General features: G+C 44.5%; 1 long non-coding RNA gene across 2 annotated transcripts in view; it reads left to right on the top strand.

Moving 5' to 3' along the window:
* Positions 1 to 1,800: 1,800 nt before the first annotated feature.
* The window catches only part of LOC119152752, a 52,789-nt gene continuing 40,252 nt past the window's right edge, over positions 1,801 to 14,337 (top strand). For both annotated transcript variants that reach the window (XR_005105872.1, XR_005105873.1), the window contains exons 1-3: positions 1,801 to 2,134; positions 11,618 to 11,725; positions 11,809 to 12,015. This is a non-coding gene — a long non-coding RNA (uncharacterized LOC119152752). The remainder of the gene's footprint in view (positions 2,135 to 11,617; positions 11,726 to 11,808; positions 12,016 to 14,337) is intronic.

Raw genomic sequence — 14,337 nt, forward strand, 5'->3', positions numbered from 1 at the left:
CTCGCTGGCAGGGCCTGAGAAGCTGAGGAGCCCTTGGCTTAGTGTAAATATCACCCAGCAACAACTGAAACCAGCAGTGTGTTACCAGCATTCTCACACCAAATCCAAACGCAGCACTGCACCAGCGACTGAGAAGAAAATTAACTCTATCTCAGGTGAAATCAGGGATACCGCCCCCCCCCCCCCAACTATGCATCAGTGCATGCCATGCTCAAGTGAGCTGCTGCTGTAGAGAGGCTGTGTGTGCCTAGGTGGAGCCCCAGACCATCATCACTATCTCACTCTTAGTACCTGGACTCTGCTGGTACACTGGTTAGTGTTGAAATCAACCCCATCATGATGCAAAAATAAACAGAACGCCCTCAAGCTCTACTCTAACCAAATGAGTGAAATATAGCCAGGACAAAAAAGTTGTAAAAAACCCAGCACCAATTCTTACTGTGCGACGTTTTCTTGGCGTAGACCTGTCTCCATGGTATGTCTCTCGAACTGTGCAGAAGTGGATGAGGTTTAGAAGCTAAGATATAAGGTGTCCTTCTAGGCTTTAAAGCAATAAAATCATACAGCTGTGCTTTGTCACTTGGAGGTGAATGCTCACAGCGTAGGAGTAGGCATTAGCCTACTTAGAAGCAGTAGCAAGTTTTACCATATTAAAAAAAAAATTTAAAAAATATTTAGAAACATTTGATGTTTCCAGTGCTGGGCTACAGCTGAAGACAGTCATATAAAGTAATGCCACAGCTTTACTAAACCACATTTTGACCATTTCATTTCTACTGCCTGTGTCAGTGGTGCAAGCCCATTGTGCAGCCATACAGGAAACCCGCAGCAGAGGGGCAGTGTGGTGTGATTCACTTCTGGCAGGTTTATATGACGAAAGGATGGGTCCTGTGCAATCATTGACATTATAGATTCAGGTACTGGTGTTTCAAAAGAAGGATTTCCAGGCTTTTCAGTTTGAATGAAAATAATCAGGAACCTAGTCTTTTATTTTTGGCAGCTCTGCCTGTTGTCCAGGTGTAATTGGCATAGATGATGCTGATGTTTTCAACTATACCGCATAGTTATTTGGTAACATCTTACACTATTTCAAGGAATAATAATGAAATTGTCAGTATCTGCTGCAGTTGCAAAGGTGCAATGTTGTCCTGTAAAAATATGTTTGTTAATGTGAGTGCTCCAGTAGATTTATGCACAGTGAAGCTTTGAAAACGTCACTTACACTCCTAATTTTTCTTATCCAGACTGAGGTAAATCTGGTGAGATGGAACAGCTTGTATGTGAGGGCCACTCTGTGGAGGTTCTCTGTGTTGTGTGTCAGTGGCTCATCAGGTGGCTGTAGGCATTCAGGTAGTTCATGGTTTTGTTGGAAAATCATGCTGCCCAGCACGGGCCGTCCCTCACACTGAGGCAGCAGTGGGAAGCAGGCCTCTCCCAGCCCTGCAGGCTGAGGAGCCAGTACAGCCTCCACAGAGCGGGTATCGGCCTCTACAGGGCGGGTATTGGCCTCCACAGCGTGGGTATCACCTTCCCCAGAGTGGGTATCGGCCTCCACAGCGCGGGTATCAGCCTCCACAGCATGGGAGACAGCCTCCACAGAGCAGGTATCGGCCTCCGCAGCATGGGAGACAGCCTCCACAGAGCAGGTAACAGCCTCCACAGAGTGGGTATCAGGTTCCCCTGAGCGGCCTCCGCAGCGCGGGTACCGGTCTCCGCAGCGCGGGTGGCGGCGGCGCGGCAGGCCGCAGTGCGCACGGCGGGCCGGCAGGGGGCAGCAAAGCCCTTCAGGAGCGCGGCGGGCCGGGCGCGGGGGTGCGAGCCGCTCCGGTACCGCCTCAGCCCTCGGGACCCCGGCTGCTGTCCTGTGCGCCCCACGGCTCCCACGAACTCCGGCCCCAGCCTCGGCTGCCCACACTGTGCGGGCGGGGGCAGCCCCCTCAGCCCAGGGCCGGCGGTGCCCCTCGCCCTCCGGGCAGGGCAGGCCAGGCAGCCGCCGCGGCCCTCCTTCCTCCGAGGGAAAAAGCGTTGCTGTTGTGCTAGCGAGACCCTTACCCGGGGAAGTGTTTGTGGCGGGGCTTTGCCGACCAGGACGCGGCAGCGCTGCGGCCGAGGGCTGGGGGCGGCCAGAGGACAGGTACGTGAATGGCTGCGCCTCCATTTCCCGGGGTCCGGCAGGCCGCGGCGGGCTCTGCACCGCGCCGGACCCTCCCCGCCCCTGGAACCGGCCGTGGCCCACTGTCCCACAGGGAATGGCGGCTTTCCTAGTGTGAGGCCTTAGAATCAGAGGGTCGTTTATACTCGGAAAAACCTTTAAAATCATCGGGCCCAGCCGTTGCCCCCCAGCACTGCCCAGCCCGCGGCTGAGCCATGCCCCTCGGTGCCACAGCCAGGCGGTTGTTGAGCGCCTCCAGAGGTGGTGACTCCGCCGCCTCTCTGGGCTGCCTGTTCTAGCGCTTCAGCACCCTTTTTGTGAAGAAATTTTCCCTGATATCCAATTTAAACCTCTCTGGCGCAACTTGAGGCCGTTTCCTCTTGTCCTTCCGCTTGTTACCTGGGCGAAGGGACCGACCCCCACCTGCCCACGGCCCCCTGCCAGGCAGCTGCGGAGAGCCCGCTTCCCTCCCGGGGGAGCGGGTGTGGAGAGGGGAGCCACAAGATGGCAGCCGCGTCTGGGGCAGGGAGCGGGAGCGGGCCCGGGGCGGGCAGGGAGCGGGCCGGGAGCGGGCCCGGGGCGGGCAGGGAGCGGGCCGGGAGCGGGCCCGGGGCGAGCAGGGAGCGGGCTGCAGCGGCTCTCCCGCGGGCCCTCCCGCTTGGGCACGGGACCCCGCCGGCCTCAGCCACCGCCTCACCTTGGTGGCCCTAGGCGGGCCAGCATCGCCATCAGGCTGCCAACGTGCACGGTTTCGGCCGGCTGCAGACAGGTTATACTGCCGCTGTAAAGACTTTGTGAAGATTAAAACTCCGACGTTGAGCGGATCCCACTGAAAACTCCTTATGGCAGGGCAGTTTCACACTATTGTCCCTAGTTTATTAAATGCATAACAATCGGCTGATATCGTGCTCAGTAATTTAACATTTTGTTTCTTGATGACTTCCTACATCTTTTTAGTAGGTTTTGTTTTGGACAAAGGTTTTCTGTGTATTTATTCTCTTCTAAACCAAGCACTGTGTGTAACATTCAGACATATTGTGAATAAGCAGAATTTGTTAGCACGTTAAAATGAAATGATTCCTAGTTAGCACAGGATATAATCCTATATTTAGGCTTCTGACTCTCTTTTATTTGGCACCACAACTTTTTATCTTGGACACACACCTTCAGTGCTACAAATTAATCTTTGAGGTGAGACACCGCATTGCCGCTGGCAAAGAAACCTTAGTTTTGTAGTAGTAGTGACTAATTTACACGCCTGCCCCCGCTCTCTTTCTAGCCTTCTATTCATAAGCAACGTATCAAGGGTGGACGAATGCCAGCAGAACAGCCTGTCTTCGGGAAAGATACTAGCTTTTTTTTCACCCTTCTTTGACTCTCTTCTTGCGCTGGCACAGAAAGCCTGTCAGTACAACCTCCATCGTTACCTTATTTTTCCTTGTTTCGTTTCCTCCTACTCCAGCTCCCTCCAACCCTTCAACTTCTTCCTGATAAATATCTTGACGCTGAGGAAGGTGCTAACAGGAGTTTGTGTGCGTTTTAATTTAGAAGTCATTCTTTCTGAGATTGATTCAGGGAATCGAAAGTCTCTTTGTAACTGTCACCTGACTATTTCACATCTGATACAACTGCCTGGTCTTTTTTGGTCTGGTTTATTACAAGCTGCCTTGTAGCCACTGAAGAACTCGAGCTTCTTGCTGAAATCGCACCCAGCCATGCATGCCCTTCTACAGGGCGAGGGAGAAAGGAGGTCTGCTAGAGTTCACGCTAATAATGACTCTAAATGCCCATTTCCCACACATCTTTCCTAGCACAAACAACGAAAATAGTCCACTTGCAGAGAGTCTGATTCAGCTTTCTTGCATTCCACAATAACAGATGGATTGCTAGACTGTTTACTGTTGCTTCCCACAAACTTCCTGTTAGTAAACTCCTGTATTATTTATGAAACAGAAAAATTACAAAGAAGTATCTTAGCTGATTACTGCCTGCTGATGAACCACTGCCAGAGAAACTTTTTATACAAATATGTGCATGGGAGCAAAGATCACTCCCGCTGCAGGTTTTTTTTGGATATTATTTTTACAATTGTTTCACAATATGCCGTGACCCTGTTGTGCTGCTCTCCCGAGCAGGTATTTCCTGCACCCAGACATTTACAGTTGAATCGAGGTATCTGTGAATGTGTGAAGGGGGTGGGGGGTGGGTGAGGCATGCATACAAGTTAGAGATCAGCTATGAATAAGAAATGTTTAAAGCCTTTTTGTTTTACAATGACAATGATGAATGAGATGTTACTAATGTGATACTAATCTCTGCTGACCTAGTTTAAGAAGTCGGCCTGTCTTGGAGCTGTTGGCAGAAAACTGAGTGCTGTATCGATCACCTTTGTGCTACTTCTGACACAAGTAGACAGTAAATGTGAAGAAACTTTATTTTCCTCACAGTTTAGCTGTTAAACTCCTCAAAACACATGAGCTGAGAAGGGCACTTTGCACTGCATACCGTAGGTTGGACTGATTTTTGACTCTCAGTGGTGTGAGGAGGCCAACCTAAAATCTGTTTGTACAGTTACATCAACAGAGCTAGCAGATTTTAAAAAGTCTGTAATGAAAAAGAGCAAAATGTAATGCAGAAATATGAATGTTGTATATTACCAAAAGTACTTCTAGTGATTTTAGAAATAATACTTGACCTAACATCATCATTCTGTTTTTTTTAAAATAGTTGCTATTATATTTCACCAAGTTTCTATTCTATTTATGTATTCTGTATGAAGGAATTGGCTGCTGCACCTGATATTTTTGATTGTAGACGTGCATTATATATACATACAGAAAAGGAATGAAAATGTTCTGGATCTGAGACACAAATAAGTCTTCCTCAAGATTTTTTGTTTGATTCCCTAAACTGAAATCAAAACTCAAAACAGCACTGCAGATTGAGCACTTTCTAATGTTAGCCCTGCTACCACGGATCAGGCATTGCGTAAAGTTTAACAGAAAAAGCTGCTGTGCATTGTAGGCAACTGCAGGACACCGATTAAATCATCATATACCTTTATAAGATCTGTATTTGCAAAGAACTGATATCAGATGGAACAGGGCATTTGCTGATCCTGGGGCAGAGCTCATTTCTGAGCATTTGTGTGAGACAACATTATGTAACAGAGCACTCATTTCAATTAACAGAACGTGTCTTCTCTGATCAAATTCTCTCTTTTCTGTGCCTCCTTAAATACCCTCACTCAGAGCTCCTATTGACAGAAAAAGAATTCAATGTTATTAAGGGCAGATGATCAGCAGCAGTATCTCCTGATGCTTCAATCCACCAACAGGAATCTTGTGACAGATGTTTCTGCACTTTATGCAAATAGGAACTTCATGGATCAGTTTTCCTTTCCTCCATGGAATATATGCAGCTGGAAAATAGAAATCCAGCTCCACGGCATGAAGTGAAAAAAAAAAAAGCCATGCCACTGACCAAACAGGCAGCTGAGAGAAAGCAAGCCGTGGATGTGAAATCGAAATAATTATACTACTGGTTCTTAGGATCACTTCTGGGTGTCTTAATCAAGCAGTGCGTGCAATGATACAGGTTTTGTGGGCGACAACAGTGCCGCTCACAAGTCGTTTCTGAAAGGAGTGGGGGGGATCTTCCCCGGGTTGTATATGTTTCTTCACAAATCTTTTGGGTTTTTAACCATTTCTGCTATGCTGGTTTCATTTTCACAGCAGTTGTGGATAACTATATTAGGTATAATATGTAAATGTATTAAAAATAGTGAAGCTGAGTTTGCACGAGAAGAAAGGATTTCAGCTTCTTATATGTAATAAATAGGGTATAGGCATTTATATAAACAGTATGGGTTTAGTTACATTCTTTATAATAGCACAGAAAGCTGCATATGTGAAAATGATTGATGAAAAGAAGATGGAAAATTTCCTTCCTATTTATTACAAAAAAAACCCAACCCTCAAACTTAGTGAATTAGTGGAGGTTTAAAGGAAATACAGTTTTACAAATTATTGCATAGTATATAAAAGAACATATGTATTTAGTAATTTGTATAGCATCCTGCAATAAGGACAGGTTGTAGAATCTCACTTACTATAACTCTAGAAAATCATGAAATCCTAAACACAATTATTTTAAAAATGCTATTTTAATTAGAATTATTAAATAAAATTAATACTGTTACTTTAGACTGCTTTGGCCTTCTTCTGATTTTTTTTAAGATGTTTGTGCAAGTATTTTTTATCATCAGACACCAGAAATAAGTATCATGAATTGTTGGTCAACCTGTCTGTAGCTTATTTTCTCGTTGAGAATTTTGTTAATCTTGTATATACATTTTAGGTGTTTCAAAATCTATTGTTGGTCACCAAATATTATTATTTTTTTTAATATTTTCATTTAGAATTTAATTCAAAGCCTGTATTTGGTAGTGTGTAAACATTCAGTCAGGAACTATGATAAATTTTCTTTATATATACACAAAGCCTGGATTTGTATCACGGTATTGTGTAGAATCTTGTCTCCATTTCATGACTAGTCAGATGCTGAGAAGACACCTCTATTCAGTTCAGAAGTGCTACATAATTTTGTTCAAAAATCCTTTTCTGTACTTCTTTTTTCTAATTAATTTTATAATAAACATTACTGATTTTATGTTGATTTATTTTAATTCAGTTCCTTAAAAAAAAAAAAACCAAACAAAACACCCAAAGACATAGTGCCAATACTAGGAAAAGAGGAAAGAAAGGGATACGTGTGCAAGTGATTATCATGCTATACTGAATCTAGTGCAGATGAACGGCAAATAATTGACAATATGTTTGTATGTATTATATCATGTCTGCTTTTGCAAGATGCTGTGCAGCTAGTGATGTTCTGCAGGTAAGGTACAGTTTCAGCTAAGACCTGTGTCTGAAGAGTCAAATACAATTCTAGAATCAAGTATTAATAGAATAAACTTAATTTTAGTTTTTTATAAAAGTGCAGCTGCATTTTCTATTTAATTATAGGTTCTCACAGTAGTAATTTTCCCATGACCTGCTCAATCTCAAAAGTCAGAAAATTGCTTCTTTTTTAAAGCTGACAATAGCACGGTATGTTTCCAAAGGAAAAAGACAAATTACAGAAAATCATTACTTTAAGCATATTTAAATAGTCAGGAAGAAATCCTAATTGAAAAGTTTGCTAAAATGTGAAAAAGTTAGCAGTGCCTTTTTTTTCCCCCCCCCAGATTATTCTCATGTTATTTGTAGCTTTACAAGCTGCTTATGATATGATGCCTTTCCTTTTTCTGCTCACCCTCTACCCCCCACCCCTTTCCTCTCTGATAAGGTTAGACAAAACATCTTTGGGATACAGAGATTTTAACAAGAGAGTAGTGAATTTGTAGGTGTGTTTAATAATCTAAATTGATTATTCTGTAGGAAGCTGAGACAAAGGTGACGGGAATCTTCGCATTTCTTTGCATGGGCTTCAGAGCAGTCTGTGAGCCTTTATTTTCCAGTAGTAGCTACTTTTCCCCCTGTATTTTAAAACAATTTGTAACCTTATAATTATCTTAATATATGTACAGGTGATATAGTAGCATCTTTATGTTAAACTTGAACATGATTCAAGCCAGTAATTGACCTATAAATGAGCAACGTCAGAGTAGTCCTTAAATGAGGATGTGTTTGATGAAGTCTTTTGGCTGGTGGGGTGAAGTGTGAGCATGGCAAGGCTGGGGCTGCTGGCGGACCCACTGGCGGAGGTGTGCAGTGGGGCTCTCCTCCCGCATCGACGCAGGGAGGGGTTAGGAGCTCTGGGACGGGGCTGTGGGTGACTGAAACTGTTGGTGGCTAGTCCCTGTTTGGGCCCTGCTGCTGCCCAGCAAAAAGGGTGTTTGGGCAAAGCCACCCACTGCGCAGCATGGGGTGCACCCTGCGGCAGGCAGGGTGAGGGGCACCACCATGTCTCCTCGACTGCTTCTGCCCCTCACAGGCCTGGCCAGCTGCCTGCATAGTTGCCAGTTACTAATCATTAACTGCATTACTGCCAATTAGTATATTTCTAACCACAGTTGTTCAGAAAGGAAAAAAAAAAAGAGGTATCATAAAATAGTTTGACAATCATGAAGTGCACTCTGTTCCCTCTGCATGCCTCATCCCCAGTAAACCCATGCTCTTCCCCTGTTCCCCCTGGTCCTTCTCCCACTGTTTCCCACCCCTGAGCTCTCCCTTGCTGCTGGCATCTCCTTGTGGAAGAGAGGAGGAGAAAACCTTCACTGGGGTCCCTTCTGCTGCCACAAAATACTGGGGGGGGGGGGGGGGGGGGGGGCGGAGGAGTGGGAAAGAGTTGTCTGCTGAAGTAGGTAGCCATGGTAATGTGTCTTCAGCAGTTTCCCCAAGGGAGCCTACAGAAGGAGTTGCTCTCCTCTATTTGCTGAAGCACTCAAGCTCTTCCCCATCCCCATGTTCTCCATTTCCCATTTCTAAATGACTGTAGCTCTTACAATTAGGCCCCAACCATGGTCCTGTGAGAGAATGCAGTGATTAGTGTGATCCTTGCTACAAAGATGACAGCCATTAGAGGAGGAATTTGCTGTATTTTTGTCTTATTTTCCATGAACCAGCAGATGACATTTACCCAGGTGGCTCTCACTGTAAGATTCACAGAATGAGTTCAGGAGAGTATTATTGTCCCCGCACAATGCTGGGGCAGCTCCATGGTGATAAGAACAGTTGTAACTCTGTCAAAGCTCATACGAGCTTATACTCCATGATGTAATGATTTGACCCAAGCCATTTCTGCATGAGGTGTTCCAGACATATTTGTTAGTTTTTTTTTTAAAAAAATAATAAATTTAAGCTAACGCTTCAGGTTTTGGCTCTGGTTAATCATCCAGTGCATTAGGCACAAAATACTGTTTTCAGCTCCTTGGTTGATCTAGACCTTAGACCTAAAGCAGTGCAAGAGGACAATGTACAGGCTGGTTCCCAGTGTAAGGGGCAACGTGAAGCAAGCATGGGGAGTAGGGCTGCATCCTCCCTTTGTAGTCGTGCTGGCCTGGGTGTCCCACAGCTGTTCAGAGCAGGGATCCCTCGGTCATCTGCCCTCCATCCCAGTGCTACTCTTCTTCTGGTTTGTACGTCAGAGGAGCTGTGCGCAAAGTCAATTGGCATCCAAGGATTGTTTTGATCAGCAGTGGTTTTCATTTAAGGTCAAATGAAAAATGACGTTAAGTTTGTCATACTTGCCTGATGCTTTTGCTTTCTGCCACTTTATTTCTTTCCTTCACTGGTGTGAAAAAATGGGAGTTTACATACGGGGGGATGGGGGTGTGTGGGTCTTTCTTGCATTTTTTGTTTTTGTTGGTCTAATTTTTCAGTCATTTCTCAGACTATGCTGTTGTGTTTTCTGACCCTCCTGGTCCCAGATCACACTCATCTGCAGAGTCTCAGTTTTCATGACAGCTGGCTGATCACCAGCATAGCCGAGTTGGGGGACTCAATGGAAGGACCTTGACCCCCCAGCCAGCATCTCTCGGGGAATTCTCTTTGTTGGGTGCTTTCAGGCTGAGGCCTCCCCCAAAGATGAAGGCATTTTCTATTTGCCAAAGTGGGGAGACAACAGGAGGAAGAATAAAGATGGAAATCTAAGCAGTCAGCTGAACTTGTTCAGACCGATACCAGCCTGCGGTATTCAGACAGCAGCTAACCCAAGGTTTCCCTAACCTTGGCAGAAGTGCGGGAAATAGTTGCAGGAGGATGAAGTGTTCTTGAACTGTTTCTCCCATGTATCAAGCACAAGCAGGCTTTTCTTCAATATTAAGCATGTGCCTCTCTTTTCTTCCCCTTTAAAGAAACTTTTTATTGTAGACTATAAAAGGGGGCGGGGGGGGGAATGAAATAATCAATCTCTCTCTGTGGACCCCTGTGCTGCCTCTACACTATCCAAGGACAAAGATGCAAATCAGGACCTCCCCAGTATAAAAGCATTTATAAGGCAAATGTCTTGCTAAAGTCTTACAGTAAAAGCAAAAGGTTAAAAGAAATAGTTGTGCTCAAGTGTCATTTTAAACAAAAAGGAAAAAAAATAATTAACCACATTCTTTAAAACATCAGCCAGAGCTTCCCTGGAAGCATCAAAAACAGCGTTCCAGATAAAAGCAGCATGATGTGAAAAGACCTGATCAGCAACAGATTGATGTCTGGGCTTGGGGACTAATGTAAGAACTTAAAGACTTGGCTAGAGAATATATCTTGAGAAGCATAAACATATAAGAGGATGCCAAACCATGAAAGGCTTCCTTTGCACTGAGAATTCAGAAATCGGCGTGTTGACAAGCAGGGAAGCCAATGCTGCAAGCAAAGCACACAGGGTGATGAATAAACTCAGCCTTTGGGAGCCTAAGATGAGATCTAGAAAGGGGCCAACCTATTTAGTCACAATTTTAAGTCTCTACACCCAGCATTTAGGTGCTGTCAAGCTTCAGACCTCCCCACCCAGCTGCCGATGCTGACGTCCCATGGACTGGGGCAGCAGAGTTTGATTCAGAAAGTGTCTGCTAGTGTTCGGTTTTAAGAGGAGATGGAGAGACTTCCAAGAAGCTGACTTTATAGCAGGCTGGTTGAGCCATTTGTTGAGGCAATGGGAGAGTCAGGTTTAATTTCCTGCTCAAATGTGCTGCATTTTCTGGCCGTTGGCTTAGCAGTAGGCTCCTGGATTGCTTCCCTGGTGGCCACATATACCTCCTCCTGTGTACCGGGTGAGAGCTTGGAGGCTGTGTGGGGTCTGAGCTGTTCTTTGGCTGGCACGTCAGATCAGAGGCAGACGTATGCCTCTGCGATCTCCATGGTGGCCTCTGTGGAGCTACTGCAGCAGGAATGCTAGCTTTAAACCCTCAAGCAGTGGGCAAAGCAAGGGAACAGATATGGCTCGTGTGGTTCTCAAATGTGAGACCTGGTCACTCTTTATTAACTGGGGAGTCACTCCGGGATGCTAGCAGTGAAGCAGTGTTCTTATCTTGTGAGAAAAAACATGCAGTTTTCCTTTAGCTGTACTTAAAATTGGATAGTTCAATAGTTGGGCTAGAATTAACAGATTTACATATGAAGCAAAATAGCTATGAAAAAGTAGTTATTAGGGAGTTAAACAGGTCCTAGCTAATGTGTAGTCTGATTTTTGATGGATAGGCTCAGTTTAAAAGCTATATTCTAAGGAAACTAGAACTATCTGCAAAAATACGGGATGTGTGTGTTGTAGTCAAATGGAGAGAAAAAAAATAAACTGTTTACCTAAAAGAGCAACTTGAGAGGGCAATCCATAGGCGAAAACGCCAATGGCTTCATAGTTTGTGTTTAGCAAAACCTTACCATGCGGCTGTGCAAGCTAAACCCTGCCTTTCTCTCGTTTGGAAGAGATCTTGAAAGTCCTTTAAACTTGTTGACTTTTCTCCTCTTTTGCCAGGCTTTCCTGTGTAAGCACGCTGATCCAAATGCGTTCATTCCTTGAGATGTACTCCTGTTATTGTCAGATATCTCCTGGAGGCTGAACACCTACCCTGGGAGGATGCTGGTAAGTACTGCAGGCACCTCTTCTTTGAGCAAAGTGATTAACAACTATGCAGCTGATGGCTCTCATTCTTGTTCGGTTGGCAGGGTTGGCATCACTAAACTTGAGCTCACTTGTCACAATGGCAATAGAGTTGGAATTTAATTATCTGCTGGAGAGGAGCCCTGACAGCTGTGGCGTAGGTTTTTCGATGTGGATGTTGCCTGGATCACAAGAAAAATACCAAGGGCTGGTGAGAACAGCCATGTTCTAAAAGCATCTCTGCCTGGGTTAGACCACTGTGTACGAAAGAGGTATGTGTGATTATCTTGAAGCTATTTATTGACTGTCAAGTCAGATTGTGGTTAAAGTTTATCGTTACTGAAAGTTGTCCTCAGGAATCCTTTTACTTCACCAAAAGTAACTTTTCTTTTCCATGTCTTAGTTTGGACGCACAGTGTTTGCTTACCATATTAGCCCTGGGTTTGCCTCTGGCTTGAAATTCTTGGAGGAAAGGGGATGGGTCTGCTGCTGGTTCCTTAAACAGTGGCAGTCTGTGATGGCTTTCTAGTAGTAAAAACATTTTAGTAGTAGCAGCATCAGGTAAGACCTCATTTTCCTATGGTAATGGTTATTATTGGTAAACTAAGGAAATGTTAGCTAAAAAAAAAAAGGGCAACTGTTTTCTTTTTTTGTTTGTTTGGGGTTTTTTTTGATGTGACTTTCCCTTAGCTTGTTATGATGCCCACTTCCCGGGCATCAGAACCAAGGCGCTGGGTTTTTCATGTTTCTTTGGAGGTTTGGTTTAGGGTTTTTTTCTTGGCAAACAAGTGCTCATACCAGTAGCCCTCTGGCATGTCAGAGCATGTCAGTGATTTCAAGGCACTTTTATAATGATTTCTATTATGCACTTGCACAAGTAAAGGACCCACACTATGAATAGAAAGTTGTCCTATTTGGCATTTGGTTGCCCCAACCTTGGAGGAGCACCCCACCATTCAGATGCCGACACACCTCTGGATGCCCTAAGGACAGTACAGGATTTGCCTCCTGACTTGCATCCCTGAATCCGCTTACTTTCCAGCACCCAGAAATGTCGTCCCTCAAAGATCAGAAAAGGAGCCAAGGTATACCCATAGATCTGCTTTCCTTCTCATACCCCAGACGTGACCATGCATGCCTCCTGGGACCTCCTGGCCCTGTGCCCCTGGCTGGTGGTGAGCTCACCCTAAATCCTGGACTACATGGCTGCAGTCCTTTCCTTCCCCTCCTGGGAAGAAAGCATGTTTTCACTTGCGGAGGGGAGGCACTCCATAGCCTCCGTTTAAAGAAGGGTGAGGCTGCCTTTTGCTGTGAGGATGTTTTTTCTGCTGTGGATTTTTCTGTTTGTAGCCTTTCTCTGTATTTAAGAATAGGTGAACTGGAGAGTTGCTTGTGTGCTCTTTAGGCCTCCATCAGATTAAACCCTGTTTGATGCAAGTGGTGTTTCTTGCACCTTTCACGCTGGAGCTTCCTGAGCTAACTTTGGAGGTTAGCCCACAGGGCTGTACTGCCAGATGCCAGGCAGGGCAGGGATATTGCTGCCTGTGCCCTGCCCAGGTGAGAGGCAAGCTGATACTGGGCCTTTGTAAGGCTCTGTGCTGCTAGCACGAGCTAAAAGGGAGGACCTGCCTGGGAGAGAGGGACTTTCTTCTCCAAAAACTGTGCGTGTTGTAATGTGTTTATGTTATGCACTGGCAGCTCTTGCTGACTGCTATCAGGATTAGAAAAAAAATCAGAAATTCTGGAGTTAAAACTCTATAAGTTGCATGAAGATAATACTTAATAAACACGAATACATGGTAGGACTTTTTTTTTTTCCATCCTCTTTATATGACTTTTAGACTTACAAGCTTTTATCTTATTTTATGAGGCCATGTGAAATAAATTAAATGTAACACAAGATGCTGTTAAAAAAGATTTTATGACATCAAGAACTGTTTCTATATTAGGAGCAGATCCTACATCGACTTATGGATGTGAGTAATTTTGCTCCCATAGATAAGCTATTGAATCAACCATGGCTAACCATTTAAATGTTCAGAATCAGGCCCTCATTTTGGACGCACTTCTCATTGTTAAATCAATGTGAAAGTGAAATCTGTCTCCTCTCAAAAGGAAATTGCCAAGACTTTCTATGCTGAGATTTGGGATCTGTAGAAAATGAAGCCTTTTTATTTTTTCTTCCCTCCAATAATCTGTTCAGTGAACAAGCTGTGAAAAATAGTTCTATATTTTTTCCATGTGATGCAGCAGACGGTAAATTTCCATTTAAAAGAATGATCAGAGTAGCTGCTGGCACTGAACTCTGTTGTCTTAGTCAAATCTACTTACAAAGAGTTTACAGCAATACAATAGTTTATTATTTCACTCAACCAGAAATCAGATGAAAAAGGCAAAGGGGAAGCCTGAAGTAGGTTCATGGTCAGAATTCTTTTCTTTCTTAACATCTTGTTTTTTTAAATGCAGGAGTTGAGATCAGTAGTTTTATGTGTAAGGAAGAGAATATTTCTTTTCACCTCTACTTTTGTATGCTGTGAAATAATCAGACTTCGCACTTCTATAGTGCCTTTCTTCTGGGGATCTGAAAGCACTTT

The sequence above is a fragment of the Falco rusticolus genome, chromosome 8, assembly GCF_015220075.1.
Source record: "Falco rusticolus isolate bFalRus1 chromosome 8, bFalRus1.pri, whole genome shotgun sequence".
Classification (NCBI taxonomy): domain Eukaryota; kingdom Metazoa; phylum Chordata; class Aves; order Falconiformes; family Falconidae; genus Falco; species Falco rusticolus.